The sequence below is a fragment of the Geospiza fortis genome, unplaced genomic scaffold (assembly GCF_000277835.1).
Source record: "Geospiza fortis unplaced genomic scaffold, GeoFor_1.0 scaffold112, whole genome shotgun sequence".
Lineage (NCBI taxonomy): Eukaryota > Metazoa > Chordata > Aves > Passeriformes > Thraupidae > Geospiza > Geospiza fortis.
In genome coordinates, this window is record NW_005054298.1 from 2,098,714 (window position 1) to 2,109,903 (window position 11,190).

General features: G+C 39.0%; 1 protein-coding gene across 6 annotated transcripts in view; it reads left to right on the forward strand.

Moving 5' to 3' along the window:
- The window catches only part of GTDC1 (glycosyltransferase like domain containing 1), a 163,692-nt gene that overhangs the window by 65,307 nt on the left and 87,195 nt on the right, over positions 1 to 11,190 (forward strand). The gene's annotated exons all lie outside the window — the stretch shown is intronic.

The window sequence follows — 11,190 nt, forward strand, 5'->3', positions numbered from 1 at the left end:
TGGTATTATCAACATGGGTGGCTCTCTTTCTTGTAGTGAGAGTCTTACTCCTTACAAGTCTTTTTTGTTTTATTCAGCCCTCATTCGCTTTCCTTTGGATGTTTTTAAAAGTTGAGATTCATTCAAATAATGTAACATGACACAAAGCTGGAAAATGTCAATCTTGGACTGTTTCTGTGTCATCTTGTTTAATTTTTACTTGAAACAGTAGCCCTGAGGAGGTCTGCGGTGGGACTGGGCAGGACACTGCACTCCATCACCCTGACGGATGCAATTCTGGCTCGATTTTTTTTTCACCAGTTCCTTGCTCCTTCATTTTGTTCTTTCTGCTGATACACAGGAACAAGTGAGAAGGAAAAAGTGAATTTTTTTATATTTTATCTACCAGATTGCTTCTTTTTCATCAAGTCAATCCACAGATCCTGGAACAGGAGAGGGGGACATTTCCCACATTTTATTTTTTTCCCCCTCATTCTTTTAAACATTAATTTAATCTTCTCTTTAATTTAATATATGAAGCCAAGGGGAGCACTTCACCCCTTCCATGTACCTGCAGGCTGGAGCAGCTCCCACTGTGCTGAGCACATATGAGTGGGGGTCATAGGGCTCAACAGGGAGTTTTGGGTTCAGTTTGGACTGAAATATTGAAGTTCCTTCCTTCTGTACGGTTTGTTCATATATTTGTTTATTTTAAAGGGAAAAAAACCCTGGTGGTTAAAGGGATGGCATCCCAAAACCATCATGGAAAGGAATATTCAGAATAAATACTGTTTTTCTAAACCTGTGATCCTTTACAGGGAAAATTTGTGAGACTTCTGGGCAGATGTTTAGACATCCAGCACAAAGTTTGTATTTTAATAGAAGAAGCAATTTAAATCAAAGATAATATTAAAATATCTTTTATATTCAGTGTAAGAAAGATACAGGAGCTAACAGAGAAAGCAGAAAAGAAATTTTACTACTTGTATCTATAATAATTTAATATCCATTTCAGTGTTTGACAGTAAGTAAAGATTACTTAAATATTTGTACCTAGGAGCACAGGGCTGTATAAAGATCTTTGAATTTTAAGTTAATTTGTTTCTTCCAGCAATATAAAGAGATCTATACAGAAAATTAATTCCATATGATTGTACAGCTACCATTGCTCCAGAACTTTTTGGAAGTACTTTCCAAAGAGCATCTCCAGTCATCTTGACAAACAACTTGAGTCAAGTTTCCTTTTCAGGAGCTCCTGAAAGGTTTTATGTGCAGTTCAAAGGCATTGCTGGAAAAATGGTGTTACTTGGAGACCTTGACCAAAAACTACTTTACTTTGCTCAGCCTTTGCAGATATGAAATCTCTTTGCCCAGCCATCTTGAACAGATTTTTATGTTTCTGTCATAGAGAGATGCACAATCTTTTTTCAATAACAAATTAGCTCTTGTCAACAGTTTTCCTGGCCACAGTTTAAATAGCTCAATTCAGAATGTTTCATAGCTTTTTGGTGGATTTTGCTAGAAAATATGTGCGTATGTAGTATTTATGCATTGTGTATCTGCATGTGCAAGCACGCAGACATCTGTGCACGTACGTCTCTCTGGGAGTGAAGATCTGAGATCTGAAAATGCTGAATCACTCTGTGCGCTCTAACTAAGATAATATTTTGGGAAACCAGTCAGGTGCTGTGGTGAGCAGGGTCCATAAGATACATAAACACTTACATGATCTTACATGAGCTGATTAAATCACTAGACCATGATATTCACTTATCTTCAGCTCTGGCTTGGGCTCCTGACTTCTCACTGGTTCACTTGGTGGCCCTTGATAAACAAGCCTTGGCCTCAGTTTCTTTTTCTTAAAGATTAGAAAGCATGTGGTGTGGTGTTCTGACTTTTTAACATATGATTTCAACCCCAGAGGCAGATATTTCTCTTTCATTTTCCTTGGGAATAATGGGAATTCAGCACTGGATGCTTTATTTAATGATAAGAAGGATTCTGAAATGATAGTTGCGTATGAGATGTGTTGGGAAAGCATGATTTATGAAATACATGGAAGCCTAGAAGTATTTTTATCAAGTTATTATTTTATTATTGGGTTTTTGGATATGGGGAAATACCAGCATCTTGCAGTATTGAGGTATGGGTTGCTCACTCAAGGGTCAGGTCTGTGTTGTGTAAGCTGACCAAACATGACTGTAAATGTCTAATGTCACTGTTAACCCTGCAAAACTCTCAGCCAGGAGCTAGAGAAATAAAATGGGCAAAAGGTTTAATTTCCATGGTTTCAAAATTCTTTCATGAGTTTGACATATTCTCTTTTTCTTTGAATTCTCTCCTGTTTGTGTCAGCTCTTGCATCTGTCCCTTACATCCCCTGTCAGGAGCTCCAAGCTGCAGAGCTGAGATCCTGAATTTCTTTCTCTTTCCCTGGTTGCATTATAAATAAAAACCCTGTTATGATAACATGTGAAATAAAATGGTAGGACATCAGTATAGATTATCCTTAAAATCATGTTATGGAAATGGAAATAAAGCAGCTTATGGTATATGCCAGGCATGATGCAAGTGATATTAAATAAATATATGACTGAAGGGTTCCATTCATTCCAAGTGCTCCCCTTTGTGATCTTTAGCCATGTTTGTAGAGAAACCTTTCTTAAAGCACTTAAAGCTTAATTCAGAACAGACAAAACAATTATCTTTTGAAAGTCTGATGAAATATGTTTGGCAGCTTTTGAATTTAGGCGAGTGTTTGTCTCACTTCTTTGAAATCTCACTTCAGTCGGTCGCTCAGCCATTTCAGTGCAATCCTTCAAATCTGGTAGCGAGTGTGGGCTCTGCTGAGTTACAGAAATGTTCTAATCAGAAAGTGGAAGGGCTCAAAATAGTGTGCAGTACACAAGACTTGACATTTTCCTTATTGATGTGCTTTTGGATATCAGTCTACCTGCTGTCCCTGTGTTTTTTGATGAAGTGTTGGTGGATAAATCACTGTAGGAAGGAGCTTGTCCCTCCAAAGACAATCTGGAGACCCTTAAGCATTAAATTATTTTAATTTCTTGGGGAACAGAAGTGTCACTTTATCTTCTCTGAGTAGAAATTGTGATGGTTTATGCACCAATGTGTAACTGTTTCTCATAGGAAGAGGTGGCAGAAGACTGATACTGCACAATGTATTTTTATAGTTGAACTATGTCATGAACATGGAGCAGAAATATTTAAATTGTGGATCTGATTGCCACTTTGCTGAGCACATGGAATGGTTTGCTTAGCTTATATTACAGCAGGAAAGTTGTGGCAGCAACAAATATTCTAGACGTGTGAAGGGCATTTGGGAGAAATACATATTTCCCCTTCATTTTTTTTTTTGCAATATTTGATAAAAATACTTTTTTTAAAATACATGTATACAGAGGACTTTGTGAATTCACTTTGTGAATATATATTAAAAATCACTAAGTTATTCCTAATGTTCTGTAGTGCTGCCTGCTCCTGACAAACATCTGATACGGATCATATGCCTCTAAAAAGAGAAGTTCCTCGAGCAAAATATCCTCATGAAAACAGGTTGGAGACACTCACATTCTCTCGCTCGCTCTCACTCACATGTTACATTTTGGCACGTTGTAGGAGCAGGTAGCATATCTACTACCTGCTGTTGAAAGTGTTGAAGATACTGAATTATTTATTCCATCTTCTGCACTATCCAAACTCGTTTTGGGTAGTTTGACACATCTCGGTCTTCCATATGGATACTTCATGGTGACAGAGTTGCCAGCTGCTCAGGTTTTATGACAGTCTGAGTTTTTTCGAGGACTGTATTAGTTTTCTGGGAAGAATCCTGCTTTTCCTGAGGGTCCCCATTCTTAGGCAGTAGTTATGCCTTGGGTTGATGCTCTGGAGTGGGAGTTTTTTAGGAAAATTAGCTGAGAGAGTCCGTAAAAATAATTTTTAAAGGACTTGTTGTTCATAGATTGTGTGAGATTAAATCAGAGCTGTGGGATATTAGAAAAATGTGAAAGCCATTTGCTAAGAAAGTTCCTTTTAGTCACAGTCTTCAAATTCCTTAAAGAAAAAAAAAAGTGTTTAGATATCAAGGTGCATAAAGCAACATAAAAAGAAGTCTGGAATACTTTGGAAGACAGGATTTTCAGGGCACTTGAAATGTAACACTATACATTCAGCAAAGCTTCCCCATGGCAGGGGCTTGGAACTTGATGATATTTGAAGTCCCTTCCAACCCAAACTATTCTGAGATTCCATGATTTTCTCTGCAGTTGTGCAAAGCGAGCGGGCCTTCTGTGGTTTTAAAATACAAAATGTGTAAACCTGAAAATTGGGGGAAGATTTGAGTTTTTACTTTGCCAAAACTTACCAAAATAATGGAAAATGAGTTCCACTCATTTGTTCTACTTTATGCAGGCATCTCTTGATACAAACCTTTTTTAAGGGAAGCCCTGAGTGTTGTGGTGGGTCTGTGCTGTGCTGGGTTTGATTCCCTTTCTGTGGGGTGAATCAGCCTTGCTTGCAGTGGGATCCATATATCCATGATGTGTTGCCTGTTTGCTCTGTGCCATCCTGGATCCAAGCTGACACCAGGAGATGGGCAGTGAGGATGCTCAAGGCTTGCTGTTCAGATTAAGAAGTGCAGTTATGTGTAGCCCTAGGACTTCTCCGTGCTGCTACAACCCCTTGGCCATATTGCCTTGTTCATGCCAGGCATTTGACATATTTGGCTTCTCTCCAGAGTTGGACAGATAAGATACCAAATTAAATTAATTTGCAGCCTTACAACCAATAAATAATGCTGCTTAAATGTTACCTAATCGAGTAGAACATCAGTTTTGCAAGCATTTTTCTTTTAAAATGTCATTTCATTATACATCACTGCATCCTGTATATTTACCTGTGGTTAATTTTTTGCCTTCAGTCACTATGTCCTCTGTTTATCTTGCTTCCTACTTTTTCTTTGCTCCATCACAACACCTATTTGAGCAGAGTTAGTCTGTCCATCTCATGCAAACCACCCAGCAACAGCTACTTTTCACTAGTGAGTTATTCTGATTTGCTTATTCTCTGCTCTAATGAAATTCCTTTGCTTCACTGTTTGTTGCTGATGGAATTTGAGTGAGGAGGACAATGTGGATTCATGGTTTCTCCTTCCCCCATCACCACAGCTCTGACTGCTTGGTCCTGACCTCTCCCTTTGTGGGAACAGAGAGGCCGATGGAGCCCATGGTGAACAATCTGGCCACTGAAGTAAAAGTGTGCATCTGTCAGTAATTAATTGAAGCCAAATTTAATTACAAATCAGGGAAAAAAATAGTACCACACACACTTAATAAAATTCAAGAAGCTTCAGTGTCGTTGCCTGAAAAGCCAAGGAGTTCAAACAGAACACACCCCCCTCAAAGGTCTGCTCTGGGAGAGTCTCTTTCAAGCTTACTTCTTGATATTACATAGAGAAGTAATTTTGATTCATAGTTTTCACATGGTTTTTGATACCTTTTTTGAGTTAAAGGTCATAAAAAATAGTGGAAAAGTGTTTAATACTGGTCCTTAATTGTGTGGGCTAAGGATCTGGCCTGAAATTTTGTTTGATATTTGGTTCCAGTACATAAGTACTCTGGTCAGTTGGCTGAAATAAAGAATCAGAGGTGTAAGGAAAAATTGTGAGAGAACCCAAATGATTTGCAAATTAAAAAATACATTTATGTAACTTTTAAATCTTTGAAATGGTGTATTTTAAAATAAAAATACATAAAAAGAGGGGATTGGCAGTATGAGTTGAAACCAAGCTTTTCCTTCCTGCTTTATTTTACAAGGCAACTCCCAAATCCTAAATATTGAACTGGTAGCAGCCATGAATATTTATTACTGTACTGTATGTACATATAGCAATTACAGCAAGAGGAAAAAATATTTTTCTTTACAATTAATATTTGTAAACGTTTATGAAAGTACATAGAAATAAATAAGACAAACACATGGCCTAATTAAGATGAAAGGCATGACAACCCTTGTGATTTGTTCTGAAAAATAGAGACCATTAAAATAGTAAGACTTAATTATTTCTGTAAACATTGCAAATTATCTTTATCTACAAAAACCTTAATTTATGAGTTAAAATATCTATAAGCATTTTTTGACATTTGTACATTCCATGTCAAAAAATTATTGTCAATTTATTATTTATTATACTGTCTACTGTCACATATTACCACTTATTAGTATTTATTGTTCAGAAATTCAGTGTTGTCTATTGTGTAATGGGAAAAGGAAAAGCATTTATATGCAGTTGTAATTTGTGTGTTCTTGGGCTAGTGATAAAAATGCAACTTCTGTAAGTTGATCATATAAAAATGTGTGTAATAACAAACAAAAGTAACTGGTCTGTTAAGATGGCAGGCATTAACAGTGCTATTTGAGACACAGTTTACATTTGAAAGGTAACTTAAAGCCAAATGCATGGACTTGGCTAATTGCTGGATTGAAATAAAGGAAAACTGTATGATGGAGGAATCCTGGCCATGAGGTTTGATCTGGAGCACTGGGAGCCTCCATCACTTTTGGGGCCCTTGTTTCTCCAGGTCAATGTGTCTGTGGTCAAACCTCTTGCCTTTGCCTTGGCCTTTAAGGGGGCAACATAGGGCAGAATGGTTTGGATAAACTATAGTGCAATCCAGAAATAAAGAATCGCAGAAGGGTTTGATTTGGAAGGGACCTTAAACTCATCCCATTCCACCTTTCCCTATCCCAGGTTTCTCCAAGCCCTGTCCAGCCTGGCCTTGGACACTTCCAGGGATCCAGGAGCGCCCACAGCTTCTCTGGGCACCCTGTGCCAGGGCCTCGCTGGTTCAATCAGTGCCACCTACTGAACAGTATTATTTTAGTATTTATTTTAGCCTTTTCCCCTAAAAGGCTCATATTTGTAGCCATATCAAAATGTTAGTCTGTTTTAGTGCAATACTGGTCCTGGAGGATGAAGAGTGCTCATGGCTCTTTTCTGGGCTGCCAGATCTTCAATCATAAAATCATTTTACTGTGGATGTAGTTGTTTTGCAGCAGCGAATTGTGGCTTGGGATTTTATTTGTGGAGCAGGAGAGTCCCTGCTGCCGCAGGATTGTATCCTACAGCAATCCCCCTTTTCCAGGGACAGCTGGGTTACCTGTACTGCCGCACAAACAGTGGCCACGTTTATCTGTCCTTCGTGCCGAGCTTCTGCCAGACTGAGGAGCATTCCACTACAAATCAGGTGCTGTTTTCAACTTGCTTTGTTCTGTAAGCCTGGCGGATCGGAGAGCTCAGCCTCCATATCCATAGATACATAAATATGCCCTGTGTGGTCTCCCAAGGGGAAGGCAAAATGTGTTTTTAGTTAAGTTGCATGGGAATTTAATTGAAAGATTTAGGGCAATGCCATAAAAGAGTAAATCATGGCTGTGTGACACAAAGAAGATTTATAAAGCCAAATAAAAATACTTTAGCACCTTCACTATTATAATTTGCTTGATAGAAGTGGAAACCCGTATTAGTCATTTTGTCTGCTGGTAATTAAAAAAAAAAAAGGGCTTTTAGATTTTACTGACTTTCAGATGTTTGGAGTGAAATAATGGGGAAGACAGTAGCAAAGGGCAGAGAATTCTGTGGACATGTCACATCTCTGAACCTGCAAGTGCACTCAGCTTCCTTCCCAGGAATATTTATTTTAGTTAAGCACATGCTTAACTAATTTCACACAAGCAGCTCCTCAGAAGGGCTGTGAACTGATTCGGATGAAGCACAAGCATGGCTTTAGACTGCAGCTTGTGTGGATGGTGGCCCTGAAACCTGGCCAGTCTCCAAGGCACTGGGGCTACTGCACGTGGGATGGTCTTGCTCCGTGCAAGAAGGTCACTTGTCACACAGCAAAATGCTCAGGGATGTTTTGGAGAGGAGAGCTGGGGCAGAGCTTTAGGAATGTGACCTTCAGCACAGGTTTAGTGAGGATTCGCTCACTGTATTTATTGGAGAGCACTGTATATATTAAATGCTGCAGTGTTGATAGGTCTCGATAAGGACACCATAATAGCAGTTGAATTGTAGGGGGTTTTGTGAGATGGTAAGTTAATGATGTAGCTGTTAATTTGAATTTAGCAGACGTTTTAAATATAGGTTTCTCTTACAGAGACAAAAGTTGCAATTTAAAGCTCTTTGGTGGTCTAAAAACAGCTTAATTCTCTAGTAGCATGGTAATAAGTACTAATCCAGCTTATACAGTGATTGTAGTATGTCATGTTTGTGAAAGATTGCCTAACTCTGCTTTCTCTGGGTTTTATGTTAATTTTTTTAAATTAAACATAAAACCTTATAACATCTTTATGCTGAGATAAACTGTTCAATTTAACTTGTGCTCAAGCAGCAGCTGTCAGGAATTATCATGTTTTGAGCGTTCTTGCCATCACCTTGTGTCTCTACCTCCCGGATACACTCTGTGGGATGATAAAGCTCACCTTGTTAGGATTTATTACTTAAATAATAACCCGAGGTAAAATGAAAGTTGATGTCACACGGAATGACAACTGACATATATTTATGTCGCACGTTCCATTATAATAAACTTTCCTTTCTTCCCCTTGTAATAGGTGTTAAATGGAAATACACTCCAGCATATCCTCCAGTGCCCTGCGTGAGTCCATTAGCCACGAACGCGGCTGCTCTGTGGGCATGTTCACGGGGACTTGTGCTGTCAGGTGTTATTTAAGCTTGTAAAGCCAGGGAAATTGGTTAGTGCTGGTAGTTAGCAGCTTCTCTGCCAGTAAAGAAGCAGCCATGAGAGCCTCTCGGCGTCGGGATAAATTCTGGAAGTGCTGCAAAGTAACGGAAGTGAATTGAAGAGGGTGTTGCCTAATTAGTGGTTTTATTTTAATTCTTTTCCTTGCTGTAAGAAGCACAGGCAATGTCATTTCAGGCTCTACATCTGAATTTGCTAGTTGTCACCACAGTTTTCTCTTGACACCAGTTTATTGTGCTGAGCTGGGCAGTGATAAGCGATCTGCTTGTTAGTTGAGTCTTATCACTTTCTATTTACAGTGGAGAAAATTTAGATCTACCTCTTGCAAGCTTTCCAAGTTTTCAGCCTTTTTTGCCATGCTGGAAGCCAAGGCTCCATTGTGCTCTAATGATGCTATTGAATTCCTCCAGTTTGCCTAAGCCAAGACTGCAGATACTGTTTTTTTGCCTGCAGCTATGACCATCTTCTTTTTTTTTCCCTCCTAATTATCCCATTGTTGATCTGAGCAAGTTAAGATGTGTCAGAACTACATGGTTTTGTCCAAGTTTATTTCTTGGATCTGTTCTCATTGTGCTCTCCATTGTCCTTTTCTCTCCAGTCAGTGTTCAACCTTGGCACCTCCACTGTCTGCATTTCCCATCCTCATTCTGTGCTGGTTCCCCTGGTTTCAGTCCCAGTGTGCTGTCTTTTCCCCCTTTCTTCCTTCAAACTCAGCCAGGTTCATCAATACCATCCTGTATCAGTTCTGTTTTCTTCCCTAATTCATGGCAGAAAAGAATTTTTTAAAAAATCAGTAAGGGAAAAGATAAACTATAATGCAATACAGAAATGAAGTCCTAGAATGGTTTGGGGTGGAAAGGACCTTAAAGCTCATTTTGTTCCCTTCCCCTGCCATGGGCAGGGACTTTTTCCACCATCCCAGGCTGCTCCAAGCCCTGTCCAGTCTGGCCTGGGACACTTCCAGGGATCCAGGGTCAGCCAGGGCTTCTCTGGGCACCCTGTGCCAGGGCCTCCCCACCCTCACAGGGAAGAAGAATTTCTTCTTTTATGTAATGTGAACCTATCCTTTTTTAGTACAAAGCCATTCCCCCTTGCCCTGTCAGTAGCCAAAATTTTTCCAAGCAACCATTTCATCTCATTTTTGCAGGTTTTGGGGTTTGTTTTCTCCGCTTTGCATTTTTCTTTGTCACTCTAGTGCTGAGCAGGGATTTCACATTGCCCCCAGGAAGCTTTTCCTGCTCTGCTTTGAGCCTGGCACCCAGGTCATTATGAGGTCCAGAGGTCATTACTCACAGTGACAAATAAGTAATGGCTTACCTAAAACTATTTTTTCCTCCTAGTATGGCTTGTAATAAACCTGAGCTCATATCTTAATTGGCATTCTGTGTGACAGGCCCCTTAGAAGCATCAAATATTTGATGAACAAGGCAATAACAGTCATCTCTTACTTTCGTAATCCTTTCAGATCAGCATTGACCCAGGTTGATGAAGATGGATACAGGATCTATGCCCTAGGAAGTGTTTGTTCTGTAGATACAGGTTATCTAAGAAGGGTGTAAGTTAGCAGAGATATGATATAATATATATGATCTAGATGGATGTCTGGGGAAGTTCATGAGTTGTGAGGTTGGCAGCCAGAATCAGAAGTTGATCACATTAGTGATGTCAGTTTGGCAGTAATCTTGAACACAAAATTCGTGTAAAAATAGAAAGAATGGGAATAACAGTAGGAAAAAAAAAAACTTAGAAAAAAATATTTAAAAAAAAATAAAACATTGCATAAATCAGTTCTGAATCTGAATTACTAAAATGGTGGAGAGAAAAAAAAATAAAAACAAAACCCCAAACAATTCAGAAACAGGCTGTGTTTAAAATTGGTTTATTAAACGTAATATTCTATATGCAATAAATACCTGATCTCAATTCTTTATTTTTTTAAAGTCCCCTGTGATAAGAAATACAAGACACAAATATCTGAGGCTCTTCAGCTCCCTGCAAGTTCAGGATTCACTTTGCTTGGAAGCAGAGCTAGCCAGGTGCCAGGGGATGCTCACATGCTTCTGGTGAAATGCAGGGAAATCTGCCACTGGTTACAGTAGGGTCAGGATTTCATATTACACATTTAAATACATTCATTTTTTGATAGCCTGGGAAGTTACACAAGGCTAAGATAGCAGCTTGTTAGTGGTGTTTGTGCCTGCTTTATCTAATTGAAGGATGTGTGCAGTGTTGTGGACTGTGGAATAGCAGGAGTGCAGCGGCAGGACTGGGGTGCAAGGGTAGAAACAACATTTCATTATAGAGGACACCTAATAAAAATGTGAAAATAAAACAGAAAAAGGGTGGGAAAAAATAAAAAAAAAAGAAAAGCAGACCATACTAGATAAGTGCAGTGCATAAATCAAAAGGGTTTATGTCATAACATGAACATG